The sequence below is a fragment of the Gallinula chloropus genome (genome assembly GCF_964237585.1).
Source record: "Gallinula chloropus genome assembly, contig: HAP1_SCAFFOLD_143, whole genome shotgun sequence".
Classification (NCBI taxonomy): Eukaryota; Metazoa; Chordata; class Aves; order Gruiformes; family Rallidae; genus Gallinula; species Gallinula chloropus.
Window position 1 is genome coordinate 325,181 of NW_028168343.1, and position 26,288 is coordinate 351,468.

At 53.6% G+C, this 26,288-nt stretch overlaps 1 pseudogene across 1 annotated transcript in view; it reads left to right on the plus strand.

Annotated features, from left to right (window-relative positions):
- The window catches only part of LOC311204602 (hydrocephalus-inducing protein homolog), a 67,016-nt pseudogene extending 41,340 nt beyond the window's left edge, over window positions 1-25,676 (plus strand). Inside the window, exons 22-40 of the transcript in view lie at window positions 2,131-2,283; window positions 2,637-2,832; window positions 3,521-3,658; window positions 4,928-5,105; window positions 5,578-5,708; window positions 6,393-6,526; window positions 6,923-7,059; window positions 7,863-7,990; window positions 8,107-8,298; window positions 8,693-8,842; window positions 10,509-10,748; window positions 11,014-11,182; window positions 12,381-12,551; window positions 13,089-13,209; window positions 22,991-23,062; window positions 23,222-23,378; window positions 23,859-24,440; window positions 24,871-25,077; window positions 25,486-25,676. The product of the transcript in view is annotated as a hydrocephalus-inducing protein homolog (transcript). The remainder of the gene's footprint in view (window positions 1-2,130; window positions 2,284-2,636; window positions 2,833-3,520; window positions 3,659-4,927; window positions 5,106-5,577; window positions 5,709-6,392; window positions 6,527-6,922; window positions 7,060-7,862; window positions 7,991-8,106; window positions 8,299-8,692; window positions 8,843-10,508; window positions 10,749-11,013; window positions 11,183-12,380; window positions 12,552-13,088; window positions 13,210-22,990; window positions 23,063-23,221; window positions 23,379-23,858; window positions 24,441-24,870; window positions 25,078-25,485) is intronic.
- Window positions 25,677-26,288: the final 612 nt, after the last annotated feature.

Sequence of the window (26,288 nt, forward strand, 5' to 3'; positions counted from 1 at the left end):
TCTTCCCGCTGTGGCCTCTCTTGCATAGGTCAGAAGTTGACTCCGGGCAGTTTGAATTCCAGCAGCCAATGGTTTTTCCATACTGCCCCGGGAAACGGAGCGAAGTTACCCATTGAGGGGCAGCTCTTCCGAGTCCTAGAACAATTGGCTCTGCTGGACGCAAGCCCGCAGGTGCTGGTTCTTCCAGCAGATGCCGAGTCACCCAGCTCTGCTGCCTTGAGGGTCGTGAGTGTCCTTCTGGCAGGATCCTCTGCTCCAAAGGGTTTGGCATTGCCCCTTTGCTGGCTCGTTAGCGCTGCGGCCATTAGGACAGCTCCCTTTTCTGCTCCGCATGTTAATTAAGCGGTAATGTGCTCTCTCAGGGTCCCTCAGGAGACACCATGTGATCCTTGTGGCAGAGCTGGAAATGAAGACGGTCTCCAAACTATTAACACCTCACATTGCTCACTAAGAGCCCGGCAGAAGGGCAGCATGTCAGATCTATTTTTCTGGTCCACGTTAAGCACTGTTGGTGTTGTAAATTATCAGATGATAATTTACATGAGTCTGACATGGAGGGAATCAACCGTCAGGGCTGTTGACGGTGAGATGGACAGAATGGTGGCCAGACCGGTGTGTGACTGGAGAGTTTCCAGGTGCTCCCGGTGCGTGTGCCCCATTGGCACAGGCACCTCCCTTCTCACCCAGAAGAAGTCAGGCTGCCCGAAGGCAGCTGAGGTACCTGGGTGCCCCGTGCGGTGCTGGAGTGCCCAGTGCCTTCAGAGAGCATCCTCGGGGATGGGAGTGTGGAGGAACTATTTGAAGCCCTGTCAGCGGTGGGGGATTCTGTCCCACAGCCACCAGATGCAAATGACACCCTGGAAACAGAGGTAGGTGTTTTTCTACACCTCTCACCAGCATTGCCTCCCCCAGCTTACTGCAGAAGGCCCGTGCTCATGCCAGCCTTCCTTCTGCTGCCTGGAGAGCGGGCTTGGCAGCAGGGCCAGCAGCTGGACGCGGGCCTGTGGGGAGGGAGAAGTTGGAATCCCAGAAGGCTTTGGGTTGGAAGGGTCTGTAAAGATCAAATCCCACCCCCTGTCATGGGCTGGGACACCCTTGGTAGCCCAGGCTGCCCAAAGCCCCTTCCAACCTGGCCTTGAACCCTGCCAGGGATGGGGCTTCCACAGCCCCTTGGGCACCCTGTGCCAAGGCCTCACCACCCTCAGAGTAACGCACGCACATGTAACCTCTGTGGGACACCACAGGCCTAGGAAAGTGCTGTCAGCATCTTTGGGAACACGTGCTTGGTGAAGCTTTGCTGGGTTTGGAAACGTAGAGACCACAAAAAGCATCGAAAGATGAGAAGACTCTGCCCTCCCCAGTACCTTATCTCCTGGGGAGATGCCCCATAAATCTTTTTAGTAGATTCTGCTGAGGCCAAGGCCGTAGCACAAAGCATGTCTTCACCTCTTGAACTTCCAGAGCAACCACAAAGCCCTCATCTATAAACAGGGGGTCAGAAGCCCAGGGCCAAGGTTCCTTTTGGACAGTGGCACCTCTGAGGTTAAACACCAGCTCCTCACTGCTGGAAGACAGGAACCCATCTCGGCTGCCTTCTTCAGGAAGGTGCCTGTGGAGAAGAGTGTCCCAGCTGAGCTCCTCAGCTGATGAGTGCAGGAGATGAAACTAAGCACCACCCAGAACAGGAGAGTTGCGCCGAGCACTTCCCAAGTCCTTATTTTCCTGTTGGTGGAGTTTTGCTTGCAGCTGGACTCCTGGTTTGTCACAGAGAACCTGCCCTGTCCCAGGCATCAGGCTTCTGGCATGTTCCTCGGGCAGCAGCGAACAGGCCCAGGCTGGCACCAGGCTGCACAATGGAACCCTTGGGGGTCTCTGCCGGCCCCGAGCACCTGGTGTACCCCGCTTCCTCCTGCAAGCTGGCGTGTAGGATGTACAGTTTGAGCCCGTGTCTCATCTGCGGGTGGGCTTGGACCCATGCTCAAGCATTGGCAGGGACATACCTGTACTTGGCTTGCACCCAGGTCCCATCTCAGCTGCTTCCTGGTTTCATGAGGTGGTAGAGCCACGAGCGGAGTGGTCTGGCTCAGCCCCACCTGCTGCTTACTGCAGCCCATGGCACTTGTTTTCCAGCCTCTACCAGAGGGTGCTGCGGAGGCAGAGGGTGCTGCGGAGGCAGAGGGTGCTGCGGAGGCAAACAGCACTGTGGAGACTCAGAGCTCTGTGACCATCAGGCAGCTGATGTCATTTGTCAGTCTGGAGCTCCCCACCATTGAGGTGGACGAGGTGAGTGGGAACCTGTCTCTCTTCCGTGGTCACACTGGTGGCCCTAAGGACGTGTGTTGGTGTTCCTCTGGAGGCAGTGAGAGGCCCGTTCTGCAGCAGAGAGAGCTTCTGGCTGCCAAGAGACCTCCCAAATTACTCTAACGTGGAGTATTAATTAACGCATTCATTACTGAGTATGGGAGAAGATTTTTCCCATGGTCCTTCCACTGGCAAGCGGGGTGGCTGCAGGATGAGACTGGGTTTGAGGAAGAGGCCCTCCAGCCATGTCTGTCCTTTGCTCCAAGCTGTGGCTCTCTCCTCTCCTGCACCCATTTCCACACCTGATGTCTCAGTGTCTCTTCCCCTTCCTCCAGGTTTTCCACATCCTGCCGCTGTACGGCGTGCTGCAGCCGGGCGAGAGCGAGCGGGTCAGGGTCACCTTCTTTGGCCATGCAGACATCATTGCCCGCGTCACGGTGCTGTGCCGTGTGGAGGGAGGCCCGACCTACGAGGTTGCCCTCGCTCATCCACTACCTCCTGGACAGCACGGAGATGGACTGCGGGCTGCAGGTACCAGGCGCTTCTCTTGGCAGGAATCCTTGAGACCATCCCTGGCAGGTGGCTGCCCACTGAGGTCCAGGACTCTCACTGGTTTGGAGGTGCAGCTTTGGGGTGCCAGGTCCTGTGTCCAAGCTGGTTTTAATGGTCATCTCCATTGCCCTTCCTGAAGCTGGGAATCGCTCCTCTTCAATGAACTCTGGCTCCCAGGGCAGGCGGTGATCTCCAGGGAGATGTGCCCTGAGACATCCATCTGCAGATCCGCTCCCAGATCCTGGGGTCCAAGGAGACGGTCTCTTTCAGTGCTCTCCATGGAGCAACAAAAGGAACCAGGAACAATGTTACCATGGGCTGGAAGGGACCTTAGAGGTCATCTTGTCCACCTTCACTGAGCAGGGCCATCTTCGACTAGGTCAGGTTGCTCAGAGTCTCATTCACCCTGACCAGATGTTTCCAGCAGTGGGGCATCCCCCAGTTTATTACGGACCTTTTTGAGGTGGTTCCTGCACCTCTGCGCGCTGCCATAAATATCTGCGTGGGTTCCTCAGGTTGGCCTGGGAGAGTCAGGTGCCCGTCCCTCCTCTTCCTCTGCCTCTCTCCTGCATTGTGTCCATCGGCTCTCATCCCAGTGTCAGCAGGAGCAGATTGCCAACATCCAGATGTGTGTCCTCAGTTTCCCGCCCCTCTGTCTTCTCTCCAGCTGTTTACCGAAGTCACCAAATCAGAGGTCACCCTGCGGAACAGCGGGAAGATGGGATTCACCTACGTGGTGCTGAGCCCCAGCACGGCCACCGCGGACAGTCCTCAGCCTGGCGTGCCCCTGGTCCTGCCCAGCACTGTGAGTAGCACGAGGGGTTGACGCTGGCTCCACATCAGGCTGCCCAGGAGGGGGTTATAGGGGAGGAACAAAACGTTGGGCAAGCAGAGTCCTAATTGTACTGGGTGAAGTTGTGCTGGTACCGGCACTGGAGCGGGATGGTGCAAGGTCTCCTGAGCGTCTCCTTCCCCTCAGGGTTGGGTGGTGGGACGGGACTTCCTCCAGGTCCCTGCCTGCCTCCTGTCAGCACTAAGGACATAAATAGTCCCTCTCTTGGGCACGCAGCTCCTGTGTCGGAACTCGCGCCGGCCCCTCGCTCCTCCAGCTCATAGCATCCCCTGTCCCAGTTCTGCCTGGATCCCTCAGCTGAAGCAGCATTCCTATCCATGTCCCTCCTGGGAATGGGAAGAGGAGGCCAAATGGCTCTCACATGTCCTCGTGCTGGTCTCCTGCGAGGGGTGACACTGCTCCAGAGGACGCGGCTCTGCTTGGCCCTGGGCAGTTGCTGCTGTGCCAGCAGCTTGGCAGGAGTTGCTTTTGCAGACGCCGTGTTGGGAGCTGGAGTCCGGGGCTCCGGGGACCAAGAGGCAGGATGTGTCCTGCTCAGCAGCTTCTCCCTGCGGCGTGGGGGGGAGCAAGGAGCTGAAGGTCCAGCCCAGTGAGCTGAGAAGAGCTGTGGCTGTGCCCTGTCCCCTGAGCAGTGTTGCCACCTGTTTGTATTGGCTCTCAACCTGGTTGGCATGAGCCCAACTCCAGGCTCAGACAGCTCTTCTCTAGGAGCCCAGTGAGGAGGGGATTTGTGGGGAACCCCTTCATCCCTGGACCTCGTCCGAGCATCTGCCTCTGCTTTTCCAGGGGTGTAAGTTTGCAGGTCACTGTGAGTCTAGATAGTGCCATGCACCCTTGGTGTAACCACCCAGGCAGGAGCTGTTGGTTGGGCTCATGAGTAAGAGGTCAGGCTCTTGGACAGCAGCCTGGGAGCCACTGCAGTGCCATGACAGGAGCTGCTGGCCCTGCTGAGAGTTTGGGCACGCCGCTCCTCCTCCACAGCAGCTGGCAGAAGGGCTTTTCTTTGCTGCTTGGGTCTGGCAGAGGGTGGGCAGTGTTGGCAGGAGGACAAACCACAGCCCGGTGTAGGAGACTTGAGCTTTTGGGTGCAGGGAAGCTGGAAGGCGATGTGTTGTGTGAGAACCTGCAACGTGCCTTCTCATCTCAGTGTAACGGTGGTCTGAGCCACCCCTCCGCCAAGCCCTCTGGTTGAATTCCCCTCCTCTTCTTCCACACCTCCAGGGTTACATTGGACCTGGCAGAGAGCAAGTGCTCACTGTCTATCACCTGCCAGGAGTGCCTGGAGTCTTCTGCAGGACCGTCCAGATCCAAGTGGGTCACCTGGAGCCAGAAGAGATCACCTTGAAAGGAGAGGGGACTTTTCCCAGGATTTATTTGGACCTTCCGAGGAGAATCAAGGGTGAGCACTGTCTGACTGCTCCTCGGGGAGGTCCCGTGGGGGTCTTTTTCTGCCCCCCTGTGTCGTCGTGCTCATAGGGCAGCTCACACCCACCTCCACCAAGGCTGGAGGTTTCAGGGCTGTTGTTCTTCTGGTTGCTTTCAAGAAGCACATGGGCTTTGCTCCAGAGAGCCATCCTGGCCAGTGTCATCTGTTGGTGGCCTGGATAAAGAGGACAGCTAGAAAGCAGTGTTGGGAAAGCTGTAACGTGGGCTGGCAGGGATTTGGGCAGGGGTGGGGGGGATGAGATGCTCCCATGTGTGGAGGAAGATGGGTGGGAGAGAAGATAGAAGAAAAGCAGCATCCTCTTTCCATGAGTTGCTGGAGGAATGTGTTTGTGGGAAGGGCCAATGCTGGGGGTGTGGAGCTTCCCAGCTTTAATGGGGATGCCACTGTGCCCATGCTTCTATTTGTGACTGTTTTCTTCCTTCAGGAAACAAAAACTACGAGCAGATCCTCAAAGAGGCAAAAGCAAGGCTAGGACGAGACATCCAGAGAGACGACGCGGTGGTTGTCGGGGAGACCACGGCCACAGAGCCACCCATGGACGACTCTGGCATTGTGGTGAGACTGGCTGCTGCCCTGTTTGGCAGGGGCCACCCTCTCCCTGTGTCACTTGTCCCCCTTGCACGCTTCAGCTGGCTCCCCTGGGCTGGCCACAAACATGGGGCTCCACTGGTAGTGGTCCTTCCCGTGGGTGCCTGAGCTTCCTGAGTGCCCGAGGGGGAGGTCCTGAAGACTGGGCTCAAGTGACTGAGATGTGTCTCCAAGAGCTCTCAGCGCTGACCTTGTTCCCTCATGGAGAGAGCTTTTGTCTGAGCTGCCCTGGCAGCAGCTGGGGACAGGCAGCTACTTGGAGCTCTGGATGATCCTTGACTTGTTTGGTCAGATCAGCTTGTATAAAGGTGGCTGAGCAGGCAAAGGTGCTGGAGTTCATCTCCCTTCAGATATGGTCCTGGCAGACTGAGCAGCTGGGCAGAAGGACCTCGTCATAGACTCTGTTGGGTTGGCAGGGACATCCAAAGGCCATCTACCCCCTGCAGCGAGTAGGGACACCTTTAAGTAGATCAGGTTGCTCAGAGCTTCATCCTTGCATGTCTTCAGGGATGGAGCCTCCACCACTTCTGTGGGCAACCTGTGCCAGGGTCTCACCACCCTCAGAGTGAAGGACTTGTTCCTGCTTCTTACCAAGAGCAGGGTGGGATTAACTTCCCTTTGCTAACCAGCCACTGTCTTTGTTTTCCTCAGCTGGACGTTCGTCTGCAGATGGAGATGGAGAACATTCTGATAGAGCAGCACGCCCTGGAGCAGCAGAAAGCTCTCTCCTCCGGTTCCCCAGAGGACGCTGCCTTTGACCAGCGTGCTCGTCGGAGGCTTCTCAAGTTAGTAGGGCTCCTGTACCCTGATGGTAGCGCACAGTGGTGCGCCCCTGCTCCTGGGAGCTCCTTGTTTCTGGGAATAGCTGGGCACTTGAGAAGGGGGTTGATCCTGACAGTTTGGACGTGCTACCAGTGAGCAGCCTGAGGACTTTTTTCCAGTGGCTTTTCACAGCAGAGGAGTTGTGCCCAGTGTCTGTTTTAAACTCATTTTATTCTAAGAACCTGTTAGTAGCTGATAAAACCTTGGACCTGGGTGCCCTGTGACATACCAAAGTCTTCTTAGCAGAAGATCAGACCTTGGGCTTCATGGGCTGGAGTTTCTCCAGCAGTGACTACAGAAGCCCCCGCTTTGTTTGCATCCTCCTCCACCTTAAGGACTCTCCTTGCTTCTCCTTCCAGAGTGGAGCTGCCCGCGTACGTCCTGGACTTCGGCCACGTCATTCTTGGTGACATCCACACGCACGTCGTGAAGATCACCAACCCCGGGCAGCTCCCCGCGTCCTTCTGCGCCAACGGACGGGCTCTGTGTGGCACCGGTAACCCATGCTGGAGAGACTTCCCGCGGGCTTGAAGGACCTGTCTCTGACAGATGAGCTGGGGCCACGGGGAAGGGTTTTGAGTGCTCTTTTGCATCGTTTTCTCTTCCTTCCCCCCCTGCTCGGTGCTCTGCAGCCAGAACTCTCCTGGCCCGCAGTGTCCAGCCACCTGGGCTGTCCTGACGCTTCATTGCGGGGGCTCCGTGGGCTGATCACCATGGTGACCTCTCAGCATCTTCTGCTCTTGGCTACCAGGAGCATCTCCTGAGTGTCTTTGTGTGCTCCATGAGCTTGTGTTGGGAGCAGACAAGACCCTTGGTGGTTTGGAAGCGCTTTGTTTAGAGTTTGTAATGGCACAGTGCTGCTTTAGCCTCTATTGAGACAACAGCCTGTGTGGTCAAAACAGGCTTTCAAAACAGGTCCTTGAGGACCATCAGATGGTGACTTGCTGCGTCTGAAGGGTGGTCAGGTGTCTCCTCTAAATTGTCTTCCAAGCAGCACTACGGTACAGGGAAATCTTCCCTGGAACTTCTTTGGAGAGGTCTGCGCATCCTTCCTGGGAGCCTGGTGAAGGAATTGCTGGTGCTCCTCAGCTGATGGGTTTCTGTTTTACCCTGCGGGTCTTGAATTCAGGCTGTGAAATTCCTTTCTGTTTGAGTGGTGACAAGAGAGAAGGAGTGGCAGTCTTTTCTGGAGACACAAAGGGTCCTTCTGCCTGACAGTCCTGTGGACACCCATACGGTCTGAACGTACTTGTTCACGTTGCTGGTGTATCTCAGCTGCTTTATTTTCACCCATTCAAGGTTTTAGTGTGGACCTGGGCCGCGTGAACAACCTGCCCTTCTGCGAGACAGAGACGTTTGAAGTGCGCTTTGACCCACAGAGTGCCAACCTGCCGGTGGGAGAAGTGAATGTTGTCCTGCCCATCAAGGTACTGTATCCTTCCTCACCTCCCTGTGTCAGCACGGCCTTTCGAGGCAGCTGTCAGGTTGGGGGCAGCAGCAGATGTTGCCTGGACCTTCAGCTGGATGCTCTGTCCCTCACTAGGCAGAAGAAGGCCCCACATTTCCCATCCGCCTCTGTGCCAGTGTGGCTGTGCCATCCCTCTGCATCTCCAGGGACAGACTGGAGTTTGCTGCTGTCCAATGTGGACAGTGTCAGGAGGAAACCATCCAGCTCCACAACCAACTCCAGGTCCCCTGTAAATGGTCCATCACTGTGAATGAGCCCGTTGTGAAGGTGAGGCAGGGACGATGCGTGACACATAACTTCTCAGTTGGGTTTTCTGTGCCTCTCGTGCCTTTTCTGCCACTGTGGGTGCCTCACCGCGTGGGGACAGCTCGTGGGAGGGAGATTGGAGGGTATGGAGCAAGGCTGGTTCACCTGGACTTGTTGAGCAGCTGATGCTTCGCTTCTCTGCCACCTTCACCCATTCGTCCTCCTCCAAGGACGGTGCCTACCCGTCTGCCTGCCCTGCCCACAAGTTTTCCCTCCAGTTCTAGGCTGTAGTGGCCACATCTGGTCTGGATGTGGGTGCTCTTGGCGCCGTGACGGTGTTTCAGAGCACTGTGGGAACTTGAGGGTCTGTCCTCACAGACCAAAGAGACCTCACAAGGTTCCTTCCTGTGCCCAGGTGGACAAGTATTTGCCACTATACGTTAAACAAAAGCTGCTTCGGCAGAGGAAGAAGCAGCGCTGTGTCTTCGAGGTGCTGCCCTCGGCTGGGACCCTGACTCCTGGACAGCGCTACAACGTGCGAGTCAGGTTTACACCCACGGAAGAGGTGAGATGGGTGGGCGTCACACCCAGGTGCAAGGCCATGTGGCAATGGGAGGCCAGTGTGGGGAGGGGGAGATGAGGTCTGCCTCCATATGGAGCTTTCTGCAAGCCCCATACCCACCGTGCCTCAGTTTCCGCCCCCCCCCACCCCCGGTCCCCTCCTTGGAGAGGTGCTTTGACATCCCTACAGGGGACCGTGCATGGAGAGCATCAGGGCATTGCGGTGTGGCTCCTTCTCAGTGTATGGGTGGGCAAAACCCACCCGTCTCCCCTCATTCCCTCTCCACGGGGGCCTGTTTGCTGGCATGGGGAGAACCCCAGTGCGCTCGTGGGGGATGAACCCTGCAAGGGCTGATCTCAGCTAATCCCACTGCTGGTGAAGCCATGAAAAGGCGGGATCAGAACTCCCCAGCCTTGGTGCTGATGAAGCAGACACCAGGCATCGCTGCTCCGGTTGTGTGCGCTGGTTAAAGCCACATCTCTCCTACTGATACAGATTAACACATACATATTCATTAGAGTTTCTAAGAAAAGGCAGGGGTATGCAAATTACCTCCAGGAAGTACTTTACATTAATCCCTCCCAGATAGACCATGCTCAGTGACACTCAGGGGGCCTTCTGGTGGGCGTCAGGGATGAAGGCTGGATGTCTTCCTCTCAGCCCATGCTCTTTGCAGTTTTCTCCATAGCCTCAAAACCCCATCCCTGCCCAAACAAGTTAGGAACCCTTTAGCTGAAAACAAGATCTACTCTAGCTCTTCTATAGTCATTGGTCTCATTATTAATGACTCCCCCACCTTCACTTCTTTATCTTCAAGGCTGTTCCACTGTTGGGGTAAATTTTGTAGCTGCTCTCATGAACCAGCTCCCACAGCTACAGCCACATTCTACTGGAATCCCAAACAAATCTGTCCTCAAAAACATGCAAACTCTCCTTATATTTACATTTTATTAATTAATTGTCTGTTAAACTATACCTATATCCATCCCCTCAGCATTATTCCATGTCACTGAATCACCGGTACCAGCAAGCAGCCCCAGCCCAGGCCCCTTCCCGGGCTTAGCGGGGCTGTTGCCTGTCGTGGTTCGCCGCCCGTGGTCCCTGCGGTGCCGGCACATTCCAGGCAAACTGGGAATCCGCTTCAATGGTGGAGCGTTCCCAAAGGCGGTTTGAACGTGGCCACTTTGACTTGGAAACTGGTGGCTTATGGACACGAGAGCTCTGGCTTCCAGTCCAGTTGCTGGCCAAAGGCCGAGTGGAGATGACACCCCTGGTTGCGAGCGGTCGGGAGCTCCTCGCCCCTCTGATGGAGCGATACAGAGCGGATGTTTGCCTGCGGTGGCAGTGCCAGGACTGCCCGGGTAGTGTAACCCTGAAGGAGGAGGAGAAGCAGCCCCTGAGCCCACCCATAGGGACCTTTACAAGCGCTGCTGAAACCCCCATCAGTCCATTTAAATCCATGGGATACCCGGTTCCACCCAACGCCAGGAACCATCCCGGTTCCTTGGAGCCAGCGTGCCAGGGCCCCAAGCCCCTGCTGCACATCAATAGCCACTTCCCGTTCCCCCAGCGGTACTAGTGACATCCTAGACCTTGGGGCAAGGGATGACTCTGAGGCTCTGTCCCCTGGGACTTTGTGGAGAACCTTTCTGCACCTCTCTGTTTTCAGAAATCCTACAGAAGCGAGCTGAAGATTAACATCTGCCAGAGCACCCAGCACCTCCAGCTGCAGGTGTCGGGGCGTGGGCTGGAGCCACGGCTGGAATTCAGCCCCCCAGTACTGGAGATGGGACCATTGCTGCCATTCAGTCCTGGAGTGGGGGAGATGGTGGTGGTGAAGAACCCATGTGACTTCCCCATCGAGTTTTACTCATTGGAGTTCGACCAGCAGTACCTTATGGAGGAGCAGGTGAGAGGGAAGCTCTGGTCCCCATGGGCACGTTCACATAGTTTGGCGGTGCTCCAGCATTCCCAGGTTTGTGCAGGGGAGATGGAAGCAGTGTCCAGGACAAAGCCTGGTGGCATTTTGGATTTAGCCAGCTCTGCTGGAGGGCTGCGGAGGGGCTTGGTGTGGTGTTGGGAGGAAGGAATGAGGGAGAAGATAGGTTGGCTCTTGGTGTGATGGAGGTCAAGAAACACCTCCTGTGTATGGTTTCTTTTCCCGGCGCCCACAGGTCCTGCGGATGCTGAAGGACTATGATTGCCGCAACACCTTATTGCTGCCACCGCGTGCCCCCGGTGAGAAGCTGCCTCCAGAGGTGCTGGAGTACTATGAGGACCAGAGATGGCTGCAGGATGAGCCTGAAAAATCCAAGAGTGAGGAACAAGCAAGCCAGGACAACGGTGAGGGTTTGGGTTGGCCCAAGTGTGGATGCAGCAGGGAGTCCTGCCCACCTACCCTCAGCTCTCCATCCCCACTGCCTTCTCCATGGAAAGCCCATGGTTGTAGCAACTGCTTGTTCTCCAGTTTGGTGGAGGAACTGCAAGGCTGAAAGTCTGTGGCTTGTAACACACATCCTCCACCAGTCCCAAGTGCAGCCAAAGCGAGCTCCTGCCAGGGGAAGCAGTGGCTGGAGAGCTGCTGGCAGAGAAGGCCCTGGGGGTGCTGGGTGAGTGCCGACTGCACGTGAGCCGGCAGCGTGCCAGAGTGGCCGAGAAGGCCAGCAGCATCCTGGCTTGTGTCAGACCCAGTGTGGCCAGCAGGTCCAGGGCAGGGATTGTTCCCCTGTGCTCAGCGTTGGTGAGGCCGCACCTCGAGTGCTGCGTTCAGCTTTGGGCCCCTCACTCCAAGAAGGACATGGAGGTCCTGGAGTGAGTGCAGAGAAGGGCAATGGGGCTGGGGAAGGGGCTGGAGAGCAAAACTTCCGAGGAGCATCTGAGGGAGGCGGGGGTGTTCAGCCTGGAGAAGAGGAGGCTGAGGGGAGACCTTCTCACCACCTACACTGACCTGACAGGAGGGTGCCGAGAGGTGGGGGTTGTTCTCTTGACACAAGTGATGGGTGACGGGATAAGGGGGAATTGGCTTGAGCTGTGCCAGGGCAGGGTCAGATCAGACATTAGGGAAAGGTCCTTCCCCAAAGGGCTGTCGGGCACTGGCACAGGCTGCCCAAGGAGGGGGGAGTCACTGCCCCTGGGTGTGTTTAACAGATGGGTAGATGAGGTGCTCAGGGGTACAGGTTAGTAGAGGATGGGTACGGTAGGACTGGATGATCTCAAAGGTCTTTTCCAACCTTGTGATTCTGTCCCCTTGTGTCCCTCTACCATAGCGGGTAGGACAGGGGTGGGTTCTTCAGCCAGTAGAACCAGGGGCAGGGCCAAGGGAGAGTCCAGGGAGGTTTTCTTTCCCTACCTCTTCTCCCAGGAGCTGCTGGGATCAGGATGATGCTGTTTAGCACACTTGCTGTCATAGAATCATGTTGGCAGTTTGTGTTGAAGACCTCGGTTTTGGCAGAGTGTCCTCTGTCAGGATGCCGAGGGGTGGGGAGGATGATCAGGATCCCAAGTATGGAGGCAGCTGACTTTGGTACCTGGTTCTGCCCAGCAGAGCATCAGCACGGCACCCTTGCCAGCAAGGACCCCATGGGAGAGCTGGATGACAGCCCTGTCTCTAGGGCCATTGCCCGTCACCTCGGCATTGATACCTCCCCAGAAGGGCGCGCGGCCTAAAACCGCAGAGGGATCGTCGTCATCGTCCACGGGGCACCCCTGACAGGTATGTGAGCTGCTGGCCGCAAGGATGGGGGAAGCGGGAGAGACACATCCCAGCAGAGCTTGGTTGACCAGTTGAAGTGAAGCAAGGTGGGTCAGAGCTCTGCTGGCACATGGAACGGTCCCAGGTCTTTGCCTGGCTGGCGCAAGTGGTGCGGCTCATCTTGTGTGGACACACGTTGGGAGCGTGTTACCTCGTGTCCATGCTGCCTTGTGGGAGCAGACCCTAGCCCAAATTCAACCCCGAACCATGCCCAGATGTTGCCTGAGACAACACTGACCAACGCAGGCTGGGAAACGATCTGAGTGGGGGCACAGGGCTCAAATTAATGTGCTTGGCCCAGGGTTGGGGCCACCCCAAGAGACTGGAGAACAACCCTTCTAACCAAGCTGCCTCACTCGTGGTTTCCCCAAAAGGGACACTTGCTTTCAGACTGCCCCTGAGGCTTTGAGATCCTGCCTGGGGGCTTTCCAGACCCTGTCCCTGAAAAACTTCACAGGGCAGCTTGGTGACGCTCACTTCCTCTTGCTCTCTCTCAAGGAAAGACATCGGCGGCGGTCGCCTTGTCCAAATATTACGGTGCCGCCTGCTTGTCCATCGATGCGGTGGTGAGAGAAGCCATCTCAGAGGGGAGCAGCTGGGCAGCGCTCCGGGCCCGGGAGCTATCCTTATCCCAACCCACGGGCCTCTTAGTTTCTTGGTTTTGGGGTTATTTGCCCCTTCCTCTTCCTTTTACCTTCCCTTACTTCTCCCCCCCCGCCCTTCCGTTTAACCTGCTATTTTCCTTTAAGGAGCAGGCAGCTGTGTGGATCTTGGCCCTCAGCCGGGGTGAAACCACGACAAAGTGTCCTGATAATAACTCATATGATTGTAATGTATGAGACTGAAATACAGGAAATCTTTTGTTTCATGGTACATCTAGAAAACAGACTAAGAAAACAGACACTATGTGCTACATCTGGGACTCACCATGTTTAAAGATTACTTTTGTGATTCCCTCTTAGGTTGTCATTTATTTATAACAATAACACTTCTCAGTCTCAGTGTTGCTGAAGTTTATAGTAAGTACATTTGGTCACTGCCACACAGTGAGTTTGTTCTGTTTTGTTGGGCTGTGAATATGTCAATCCCAGTAGCTAATCAGAGAAATCATGATTTCAGATTGGTTTAATAAATGATAACAGGTGACATCCACTTAAGGAAAGAATAGATGCTTTAAAGAAATTCTATTAGTTTAGGATCTGGCACTCAGATAAAATTAATCCACAATCACTCAGCAAATCAATCAGTCAAGGGATATTTCCCCTCACGGCTTGTCAGAAATGAGCATGCCAGACAGAAATGTAAAAGTATGTGGAACAGGTTAGATTCCCTCTGAGATCCACAGATGATGCTCTAAGATGGCTTCCAAAGGCTACTGAACCCTCCTACTCTCCCCCTCTACTCTGCGCTCATGAGACCCCACCTGGAATACTGCGTCCATAGAATCATAGAATCATAGAATGGTCTGGGTTGGAAGGGACCCCAAGGATCATAGAGCTCCAACCCCCCTGCCACAGGCAGGGACACCAACCTCCAGGCCTGGAGCTACACAAGGCTGCCCAGGGCCCCATCCAACCTGGCCTTGAACACCTCCAGGGACGGGGAATCCACTACCTCTCTGGGCAGCCTGTTCCAGCACCTCACCACTCTTTCTGTAAAAAACTTCCCCCTAATATCTAATCTAAACCTTCCCTCCTTTAGCTTTAGTCCATTCCCCCTTGTCCTGCCATTATCTGCTCTTTTAAAAAGTCGAATCTCCTCCTGCCTATAAGCTCCCTTCAGGGACTGGAAGGCTGCAATGAGGTCCCCCCGCAGCCTTCTCTTCTCCAGGCTGAACAAGCCCAGCTCCCTCAGCCTCTCTTTGTAGGGCAGGTGCTCCAGCCCTCTAATCATCCTTGTGGCCCTCCTCTGAACCCTCTCCAACAGTTCCACATCCTTCTTGTATTGCGGGCCCCAGATCTGGACAGAGTACTCCAGATAGGGCCTCAGTACTCCAGATGGGGCCTCGTCCAGCTCTGGGGTCCCCAGTACAGGAAAGATACTGAGCTGTTTGAGGGAGTCCAGAGGAAGGCCATGAAGATGATAGAGCTGGGGCACCTCTCTTATGATGACAGGCTGTCGTGGTTTCACCCCGGCTGAGAGCCGAGATCCACGCAGCTGCCTGCTCCTTAAAGGAAAAGAGCGGGAAAAAGGGAAGTGGGGGGGCGTGTGTGTGTGTGTGTGTGTGTGTGTGTGAGAGGTAAGGGAAGGGAAAAGGAAGGTGCAAATAACCCCAAAACCAAGAAACTAAGAGGCCCGTGGGTTGGGATAAGGATAGTTTACTAAGATAACAGAAAGATACAATATAACAATGCTAACAGGACTTTAGAGCAAAAATACATGAAGCTGTTGATACACAATGCAGTTTCTCACTGAACCCACAGCTCAGGCCGTGCCACCCAGAGCCGTCCTGGCACCCGACCGTCCCCCAAGAACCGCGTGTCCCGGAGCTGCCCTAGGCCTTCCTCCCGTCAGCCCCCCCCCCCCCCCCCCCCTTCCCTTTAACCTGCTATTTTCCTTTAAGGAGCAGGCAGCTGTGTGGATCTTGGCCCTCAGCCGGGGTGAAACCACGACAAAGTGTCATGATAATAACTCATATGATTGTAATGTATGAGACTGAAATACAGGAAATCTTTTGTTTCATGGTACATCTAGAAAACAGACTAAGAAAACAGACACTATGTGCTACATCTGGGACTCACCATGTTTAAAGATTACTTTTGTGATTCCCTCTTAGGTTGTCATTTATTTATAACAATAACACTTCTCAGTCTCAGTGTTGCTGAAGTTTATAGTAAGTACATTTGGTCACTGCCACACAGTGAGTTTGTTCTGTTTTGTTGGGCTGTGAATATGTCAATCCCAGTAGCTAATCAGAGAAATCATGATTTCAGATTGGTTTAATAAATGATAACAGGTGACATCCACTTAAGGAAAGAATAGATGCTTTAAAGAAATTCTATTAGTTTAGGATCTGGCACTCAGATAAAATTAATCCACAATCACTCAGCAAATCAATCAGTCAAGGGATATTTCCCCTCACGGCTTGTCAGAAATGAGCATGCCAGACAGAAATGTAAAAGTATGTGGAACAGGTTAGATTCCCTCTGAGATCCACAGATGATGCTCTAAGATGGCTTCCAAAGGCTACTGAACCCTCCTACTCTCCCCCTCTACTCTGCGCTCATGAGACCCCACCTGGAATACTGCGTCCATAGAATCATAGAATCATAGAATGGTCTGGGTTGGAAGGGACCCCAAGGATCATAGAGCTCCAACCCCCCTGCCACAGGCAGGGACACCAACCTCCAGGCCTGGAGCTACACAAGGCTGCCCAGGGCCCCATCCAACCTGGCCTTGAACACCTCCAGGGACGGGGAATCCACTACCTCTCTGGGCAGCCTGTTCCAGCACCTCACCACTCTTTCTGTAAAAAACTTCCCCCTAATATCTAATCTAAACCTTCCCTCCTTTAGCTTTAGTCCATTCCCCCTTGTCCTGCCATTATCTGCTCTTTTAAAAAGTCGAATCTCCTCCTGCCTATAAGCTCCCTTCAGGGACTGGAAGGCTGCAATGAGGTCCCCCCGCAGCCTTCTCTTCTCCAGGCTGAACAAGCCCAGCTCCCTCAGCCTCTCTTTGTAGGGCAGGTGCTCCAGCCCTCTAATCATCCTTGTGGCCCTCCTCTGAACCCTCTCCAACAGTTCCACATCCTTCTTGTATTGCGGGCCCCAGATCTGGACAGAGTACTCCAGATAGGGCCTCAGTACTCCAGATGGGGCCTCGTCCAGCTCTGGGGTCCCCAGTACAGGAAAGATACTGAGCTGTTTGAGGGAGTCCAGAGGAAGGCCATGAAGATGATAGAGCTGGGGCACCTCTCTTATGATGACAGGCTGTCGTGGTTTCACCCCGGCTGAGAGCCGAGATCCACGCAGCTGCCTGCTCCTTAAAGGAAAAGAGCGGGAAAAAGGGAAGTGGGGGGGCGTGTGTGTGTGTGTGTGTGTGTGTGTGTGAGAGGTAAGGGAAGGGAAAAGGAAGGTGCAAATAACCCCAAAACCAAGAAACTAAGAGGCCCGTGGGTTGGGATAAGGATAGTTTACTAAGATAACAGAAAGATACAATATAACAATGCTAACAGGACTTTAGAGCAAAAATACATGAAGCTGTTGATACACAATGCAGTTTCTCACTGAACCCACAGCTCAGGCCGTGCCACCCAGAGCCGTCCTGGCACCCGACCGTCCCCCAAGAACCGCGTGTCCCGGAGCTGCCCTAGGCCTTCCTCCCGTCAGCCCCCCCCCCCCCCCCCCCCTTCCCTTTAACCTGCTATTTTCCTTTAAGGAGCAGGCAGCTGTGTGGATCTTGGCCCTCAGCCGGGGTGAAACCACGACAAAGTGTCATGATAATAACTCATATGATTGTAATGTATGAGACTGAAATACAGGAAATCTTTTGTTTCATGGTACATCTAGAAAACAGACTAAGAAAACAGACACTATGTGCTACATCTGGGACTCACCATGTTTAAAGATTACTTTTGTGATTCCCTCTTAGGTTGTCATTTATTTATAACAATAACACTTCTCAGTCTCAGTGTTGCTGAAGTTTATAGTAAGTACATTTGGTCACTGCCACACAGTGAGTTTGTTCTGTTTTGTTGGGCTGTGAATATGTCAATCCCAGTAGCTAATCAGAGAAATCATGATTTCAGATTGGTTTAATAAATGATAACAGGTGACATCCACTTAAGGAAAGAATAGATGCTTTAAAGAAATTCTATTAGTTTAGGATCTGGCACTCAGATAAAATTAATCCACAATCACTCAGCAAATCAATCAGTCAAGGGATATTTCCCCTCACGGCTTGTCAGAAATGAGCATGCCAGACAGAAATGTAAAAGTATGTGGAACAGGTTAGATTCCCTCTGAGATCCACAGATGATGCTCTAAGATGGCTTCCAAAGGCTACTGAACCCTCCTACTCTCCCCCTCTACTCTGCGCTCATGAGACCCCACCTGGAATACTGCGTCCATAGAATCATAGAATCATAGAATGGTCTGGGTTGGAAGGGACCCCAAGGATCATAGAGCTCCAACCCCCCTGCCACAGGCAGGGACACCAACCTCCAGGCCTGGAGCTACACAAGGCTGCCCAGGGCCCCATCCAACCTGGCCTTGAACACCTCCAGGGACGGGGAATCCACTACCTCTCTGGGCAGCCTGTTCCAGCACCTCACCACTCTTTCTGTAAAAAACTTCCCCCTAATATCTAATCTAAACCTTCCCTCCTTTAGCTTTAGTCCATTCCCCCTTGTCCTGCCATTATCTGCTCTTTTAAAAAGTCGAATCTCCTCCTGCCTATAAGCTCCCTTCAGGGACTGGAAGGCTGCAATGAGGTCCCCCCGCAGCCTTCTCTTCTCCAGGCTGAACAAGCCCAGCTCCCTCAGCCTCTCTTTGTAGGGCAGGTGCTCCAGCCCTCTAATCATCCTTGTGGCCCTCCTCTGAACCCTCTCCAACAGTTCCACATCCTTCTTGTATTGCGGGCCCCAGATCTGGACAGAGTACTCCAGATAGGGCCTCAGTACTCCAGATGGGGCCTCGTCCAGCTCTGGGGTCCCCAGTACAGGAAAGATACTGAGCTGTTTGAGGGAGTCCAGAGGAAGGCCATGAAGATGATAGAGCTGGGGCACCTCTCTTATGATGACAGGCTGTCGTGGTTTCACCCCGGCTGAGAGCCGAGATCCACGCAGCTGCCTGCTCCTTAAAGGAAAAGAGCGGGAAAAAGGGAAGTGGGGGGGCGTGTGTGTGTGTGTGTGTGTGTGTGTGTGAGAGGTAAGGGAAGGGAAAAGGAAGGTGCAAATAACCCCAAAACCAAGAAACTAAGAGGCCTGTGGGTTGGGATAAGGATAGTTTACTAAGATAACAGAAAGATACAATATAACAATGCTAACAGGACTTTAGAGCAAAAATACATGAAGCTGTTGATACACAATGCAGTTTCTCACTGAACCCACAGCTCAGGCCGTGCCACCCAGAGCCGTCCTGGCACCCGACCGTCCCCCAAGAACCGCGTGTCCCGGAGCTGCCCTAGGCCTTCCTCCCGTCAGCCCCCCCCCCCCCCCCCCCCTTCCCTTTAACCTGCTATTTTCCTTTAAGGAGCAGGCAGCTGTGTGGATCTTGGCCCTCAGCCGGGGTGAAACCACGACAAAGTGTCATGATAATAACTCATATGATTGTAATGTATGAGACTGAAATACAGGAAATCTTTTGTTTCATGGTACATCTAGAAAACAGACTAAGAAAACAGACACTATGTGCTACATCTGGGACTCACCATGTTTAAAGATTACTTTTGTGATTCCCTCTTAGGTTGTCATTTATTTATAACAATAACACTTCTCAGTCTCAGTGTTGCTGAAGTTTATAGTAAGTACATTTGGTCACTGCCACACAGTGAGTTTGTTCTGTTTTGTTGGGCTGTGAATATGTCAATCCCAGTAGCTAATCAGAGAAATCATGATTTCAGATTGGTTTAATAAATGATAACAGGTGACATCCACTTAAGGAAAGAATAGATGCTTTAAAGAAATTCTATTAGTTTAGGATCTGGCACTCAGATAAAATTAATCCACAATCACTCAGCAAATCAATCAGTCAAGGGATATTTCCCCTCACGGCTTGTCAGAAATGAGCATGCCAGACAGAAATGTAAAAGTATGTGGAACAGGTTAGATTCCCTCTGAGATCCACAGATGATGCTCTAAGATGGCTTCCAAAGGCTACTGAACCCTCCTACTCTCCCCCTCTACTCTGCGCTCATGAGACCCCACCTGGAATACTGCGTCCATAGAATCATAGAATCATAGAATGGTCTGGGTTGGAAGGGACCCCAAGGATCATAGAGCTCCAACCCCCCTGCCACAGGCAGGGACACCAACCTCCAGGCCTGGAGCTACACAAGGCTGCCCAGGGCCCCATCCAACCTGGCCTTGAACACCTCCAGGGACGGGGAATCCACTACCTCTCTGGGCAGCCTGTTCCAGCACCTCACCACTCTTTCTGTAAAAAACTTCCCCCTAATATCTAATCTAAACCTTCCCTCCTTTAGCTTTAGTCCATTCCCCCTTGTCCTGCCATTATCTGCTCTTTTAAAAAGTCGAATCTCCTCCTGCCTATAAGCTCCCTTCAGGGACTGGAAGGCTGCAATGAGGTCCCCCCGCAGCCTTCTCTTCTCCAGGCTGAACAAGCCCAGTTCCCTCAGCCTCTCTTTGTAGGGCAGGTGCTCCAGCCCTCTAATCATCCTTGTGGCCCTCCTCTGAACCCTCTCCAACAGTTCCACATCCTTCTTGTATTGCGGGCCCCAGATCTGGACAGAGTACTCCAGATAGGGCCTCAGTACTCCAGATGGGGCCTCGTCCAGCTCTGGGGTCCCCAGTACAGGAAAGATACTGAGCTGTTTGAGGGAGTCCAGAGGAAGGCCATGAAGATGATAGAGCTGGGGCACCTCTCTTATGATGACAGGCTGTCGTGGTTTCACCCCGGCTGAGAGCCGAGATCCACGCAGCTGCCTGCTCCTTAAAGGAAAAGAGCGGGAAAAAGGGAAGTGGGGGGGCGTGTGTGTGTGTGTGTGTGTGTGTGTGTGAGAGGTAAGGGAAGGGAAAAGGAAGGTGCAAATAACCCCAAAACCAAGAAACTAAGAGGCCCGTGGGTTGGGATAAGGATAGTTTACTAAGATAACAGAAAGATACAATATAACAATGCTAACAGGACTTTAGAGCAAAAATACATGAAGCTGTTGATACACAATGCAGTTTCTCACTGAACCCACAGCTCAGGCCGTGCCACCCAGAGCCGTCCTGGCACCCGACCGTCCCCCAAGAACCGCGTGTCCCGGAGCTGCCCTAGGCCTTCCTCCCGTCAGCCCCCCCCCCCCCCCCTTCCCTTTAACCTGCTATTTTCCTTTAAGGAGCAGGCAGCTGTGTGGATCTTGGCCCTCAGCCGGGGTGAAACCACGACAAAGTGTCATGATAATAACTCATATGATTGTAATGTATGAGACTGAAATACAGGAAATCTTTTGTTTCATGGTACATCTAGAAAACAGACTAAGAAAACAGACACTATGTGCTACATCTGGGACTCACCATGTTTAAAGATTACTTTTGTGATTCCCTCTTAGGTTGTCATTTATTTATAACAATAACACTTCTCAGTCTCAGTGTTGCTGAAGTTTATAGTAAGTACATTTGGTCTCTGCCACACAGTGAGTTTGTTCTGTTTTGTTGGGCTGTGAATATGTCAATCCCAGTAGCTAATCAGAGAAATCATGATTTCAGATTGGTTTAATAAATGATAACAGGTGACATCCACTTAAGGAAAGAATAGATGCTTTAAAGAAATTCTATTAGTTTAGGATCTGGCACTCAGATAAAATTAATCCACAATCACTCAGCAAATCAATCAGTCAAGGGATATTTCCCCTCACGGCTTGTCAGAAATGAGCATGCCAGACAGAAATGTAAAAGTATGTGGAACAGGTTAGATTCCCTCTGAGATCCACAGATGATGCTCTAAGATGGCTTCCAAAGGCTGACGGGAGGAAGGCCTAGGGCAGCTCCGGGACACACGGTTCTTGGGGGACGGTCGGGTGCCAGGACGGCTCTGGGTGGCACGGCCTGAGCTGTGGGTTCAGTGAGAAACTGCATTGTGTATCAACAGCTTCATGTATTTTTGCTCTAAAGTCCTGTTAGCATTGTTATATTGTATCTTTCTGTTATCTTAGTAAACTATCCTTATCCCAACCCACGGGCCTCTTAGTTTCTTGGTTTTGGGGTTATTTGCACCTTCCTTTTCCCTTCCCTTACCTCACACACACACACACACACACACACACACACACACACCCCATCCCTTTTCCCCGCTCTTTTCCTTTAAGGAGCAGGCAGCTGCGTGGATCTCGGCTCTCAGCCAGGGTGAAACCACAACAGCCTGTCATAAGAGAGGTGCCCCAGCTCTATCATCTTCATGGCCTTCCTCTGGACTCCCTCAAACAGCTCAGTATCTTTCCTGTACTGGGGACCCCAGAGCTGGACGAGGCCCCATCTGGAGTACTGAGGCCCTATCTGGAGTACTCTGTCCAGATCTGGGGCCCGCAATACAAGAAGGATGTGGAACTGTTGGAGAGGGTTCAGAGGAGGGCCACAAGGATGATTAGAGGGCTGGAGCACCTGCCCTACAAAGAGAGGCTGAGGGAACTGGGCTTGTTCAGCCTGGAGAAGAGAAGGCTGCGGGGGGACCTCATTGCAGCCTTCCAGTCCCTGAAGGGAGCTTATAGGCAGGAGGAGATTCGACTTTTTAAAAGAGCAGATAATGGCAGGACAAGGGGGAATGGACTAAAGCTAAAGGAGGGAAGGTTTAGATTAGATATTAGGGGGAAGTTTTTTACAGAAAGAGTGGTGAGGTGCTGGAACAGGCTGCCCAGAGAGGTAGTGGATTCCCCGTCCCTGGAGGTTTTCAAGGCCAGGTTGGATGGGGCCCTGGGCAGCCTTGTGTAGCTCCAGGCCTGGAGGTTGGTGTCCCTGCCTGTGGCAGGGGGGTTGGAACTCTATGATCCTTGGGGTCCCTTCCAACCCAGACCATTCTATGATTCTATGATTCTATGGACGCAGTATTCCAGGTGGGGTCTCATGAGCGCAGAGTAGAGGGGGAGAGTAGGAGGGTTCAGTAGCCTTTGGAAGCCATCTTAGAGCATCATCTGTGGATCTCAGAGGGAATCTAACCTGTTCCACATACTTTTACATTTTCCATGGGAGGTCACCAGGGATGCTTTGAATTGTGATTCCCAGGATGGACAGCACGAGTTTCCCATGGTTGTTGTGTGTTCTGGCAGGGAATTTGTTCAGAGCCTGTTTTTCAGAGGGGGGTTACCACAGCCTTTCCTTCCTGATAATGAAGGAGCAGACTGTGCCTGGGAAGGGGGCCTGGGGGAGCCAAGAACTGGTGCTGGGATAAGTGGGTGTTGGTGATTTGTGAGCTGGTTTGCACTGGGAAGTTGGTGCAGGGAGACATGGCGGGTCGGTCTTCTTGGGCAGCATGCTGGAGGCGTCCGGGTGGACCTCACCAGAGAAGCTGCACGATTGAGACCTTCTGAGAGCAAGGCTTAGATTCAGCTGGCCCCGAAGGTCCCCTCCCAGCTCTCCTCACTTGGGATGCTCCCAGCCTCCCCAGGTTGAGAGAAATCCATGGAGATGATCTAAGGGTTCTACTTGGCCTCAGGGTCAATGAGCAAAGTGCAGGACCGCGTGGGATTGCAGTGAGCCCGGGTTGCTGGTGGTGACTCCTGGGGATGTTCTCTGTTTCCTGAAGGAAAATGGAGCAGCTGGCTCGAGAGCTGGAGGAGAAGCACCGGCAGGAGCTGGAACGCTTGAGGGAGGAAGAGCTGAAGAAGAAAACGCGTGGGAGGAGAGAGCTTGGAAAAGAAAGCATTTCAGGGCAGAAAGGCCAGCCTGGAGTCAGGCAGGTGGGTGGTTGTGTTTATACAGAGGGATGATAAAACCCTGAGGACCTGCCCATGGAGCTGCACTGTTCCCTGAGAAGCCAGGAGCTGCACGTGGGGGCGAGAACCTGGCTGCGGGCAACACGCGGGGCCGCGCTGGGAGACGGCAGCCCGTGTTTGAGCAGGCTGCTGCTTCACCGGGGAGGGTTTCCCATGGGCTTGTTGGGTGGAGCTGCTCTGCTGGGATGGCAGCTTCATGTAACTCCGTACGGTCACTGGGCAGTGCTGGGAAGTTGTAATCCAGGGTTTCTCCCCCTCTGCACGTGACTTACAGCCCTGAGCTGTGATCCGTCAGGGGTACGGCGTCTGGCAGGAGGTACTGCTGGGCCTTAGGCGTTCATTAGCAACCAGGCTTCCCAAAGAGTCAGCCAACCCTGGGGATTCCCAGCATGCTGGAAGCAAGCCCGGAGGACAGCACAGGAGTACGGAGGTGCCTGAAGTTCCCCGTTTGGGTTGGGAAGCTGTTCCCATTCTTGGCTTGTTTTCTGGGCTCCTCAAACACTGGAGAATTTGGTTTCAGTTGAGCTAAAGTGGGAACCAGAGCCATTGGGAAGTGGGATTTGTGGAGCACCCAGCACGGGGCTCGTATGAGGCTGTTTCAAAGGTGATCACATTCCTCCAGCCTTTGAGTCAGCCCTTTGAACCGCTCGTTGCTTTGTTTCTGCTCCTCCTGCCCAGAACACGAACAAGTCCACTAGCAACGTGTCAGATGGCAACGAGGGGTCCATCGTGAAGGGATCTACAAAGGAGCAGCCAGACTCTGTTGCAAGTGGCAAGAGAGAGAAGAAACAGCAGAGCAAGTGTTCCTTGAGGGACGAGGGCCAAGCAGTGGTCGTGCAGTCCTCGGACACGGAACAGGGGCAGTCCGAAAGTGAGACCCTCAGTGACAGTGAGAAGAACTTGGCCCTGAGGTTTAAGATCTATGAGGCGCTGCGGAAAGATCTCGCACATACTTTGGCATTCTGGGACAGGGTTCAGGGTACCCTGCAGTCCCCTCCAACCCAAGAGGAGGCAGAGCACTCCGGAGACCAGCGCCACCGTTTATCCAGCTGCAGGGTCCAGAAGGAGAGAGAGAAGGAGTGGCTGGGAACGCTGAAGTCTCTCGAGAATGCCAAGTTATCTCAGCCAGAAGAGGAAAGCGCAGAAGGATCTGCCAGAAGCCAGGGTGTTGGGGTGCCCTGCTTGGACATCCAGGTGCTGAGCCCAGAAGATGGCGCTAAGAAGATCCTGGAGAGTGGCAAGCTGCCAGTGGCAGAGCAGGTAAAGCCCTATGAGGCTCCAATGCTGAGCCTGCCATGGTCCAGGCCACGGTGCGTTGTGTCCCATCCGGTGACAACAGCACAGAACCTTGTCCAGGCCACTGATGCTGCTCCACAGTGGTCACGTGGCTGGGGAAGGTCCTCAGCATCCCTCAGATGGGTGGAAAGAGTGTGTTGAGGCATCCTGTCAGTTCAGAGAGGTTCCCAGCTTGGGAATCACTAGAAACGGTCCCAGGGTAGGACAGTTCATGGCCATTGTTCCCTTCATCTGAGTCACTTGGAGGAGAGGTTTCTCTCTAGGTCCCAGCACTGCTCTGGAGCCTACCCACCTCGCTGGGCATAAACCCCCATCACTGTTGGCAGCGCTGTAGGGAAGGAGCGTGAGGATGAAGGTGACAGGACTACAAACAGGGTTTTCTCTTACACTTTAGATCCTGGATGAACTAGGCGTGGGTCCCTCAGGGCCTCCCATTCCTCCCACCGTATTTTACTCTGTCATCCATTACCCGGGAAAGCGACTGGTCCCTGCAGCAGACAACGACCTCGAGCACTTCACCTTTGTTGTGCCAGAAGACACCACTGTGGAAGAAAGAAAGACCAAAACTCCCGTGGATGTCCTCGCCTTGCCCACAGTGAAGGTGCTGGGGAGGGGACCGAGCTGGGTGGCACGTGGTGGGGCAGGCGGGATGGAGAGGGGTCACTGTGGAAGGGCGGTGAAGACAGGTCGGGGCACTGCGTCTGTCCCTTCTGTCTGTCCAAGAGAGACGGCTCTACTGGAGAAATAGGATGGGGAGAACTAGGCAAGAGGGGAAAGAAACCACCTAAAGCCCTCAACTTCACTTGAGGAGAGGGTCCTGGGCGAGGAGAGCAGAACAAAGCCCAGGAAGGGAGACCCAAGTGCCCAGCACACATGAATCTAGTAGATGCTGGTTGCTCCTGTCTCTCCTGGTTGTTAACAAGCCGGTGGCTTATCTCCAGGGTGGAGATGTCTTGGGGGCTCACATCTCTCTCTCTCACCCTGTTTTCTCTCTCCCCTTGGTGGGAAGACACCAGAGGAGCAGCTCACCCCCACCAGAGCCCAGTCAAGAAAGGAGAAAGGCTCAGGCAACCGGGAGAAGCGGAGCCTTGGGCGCAGCAGGAAACATCTCCAGGGATCGGCCACGACAACGCCTGCACATACCCCCGAGGTGCGCCAGAGCAGTGTGGACATCGTCCCGACCCCAGACAGACCAGCCAGGTGAGCTGTGAGGGACGAGGTGATCCCTGTGCTTCGTTGCCATCTTGCCAAGTTGCCGGTCCCTCCACGGGATGGCAGGTCCACGACCACTGACTCAGGTGCTGCCATCCCCAGTGATGGGAAGATGCCAAAACAACAGTGTCCTTGGCCGAGCTTTCCTGGAAACAATCGGTTCCCTCATCAGCTCTGAAGAATAAAAATTCTAATGCATTTTACAACAATGTCCAATGCAACATTAAACTGGTATCAAGTAAAACCCAGAAAATTGTTACCCTGATATGGGGGGGGGGCTATAGAAATAGAAAGAATATTTCACAAGATTTAAGTCAGGTAATTTTGTAGCTTAAAGAAACAGATAAGGAGGCCCACAGGAACTGGCTTGCAGGGAGGTAGATTTTGTAGGGAACAGCTGTAGGAATTTAGGATTCAGGAGACAGAATGGGAACAGGATAACATCCATCACAGAGATGTCAATTATCTCTTCGTTAATGAAGGAACAGATGGCTGGAATACATCCATAGGTCTCCCTATACGGACATACATTAGTCCAAACGGATAAGAATACTGCAAGTTGGCAAGATTCTTGCGTTCCAGGCAAGGAAGTTGAAAAGT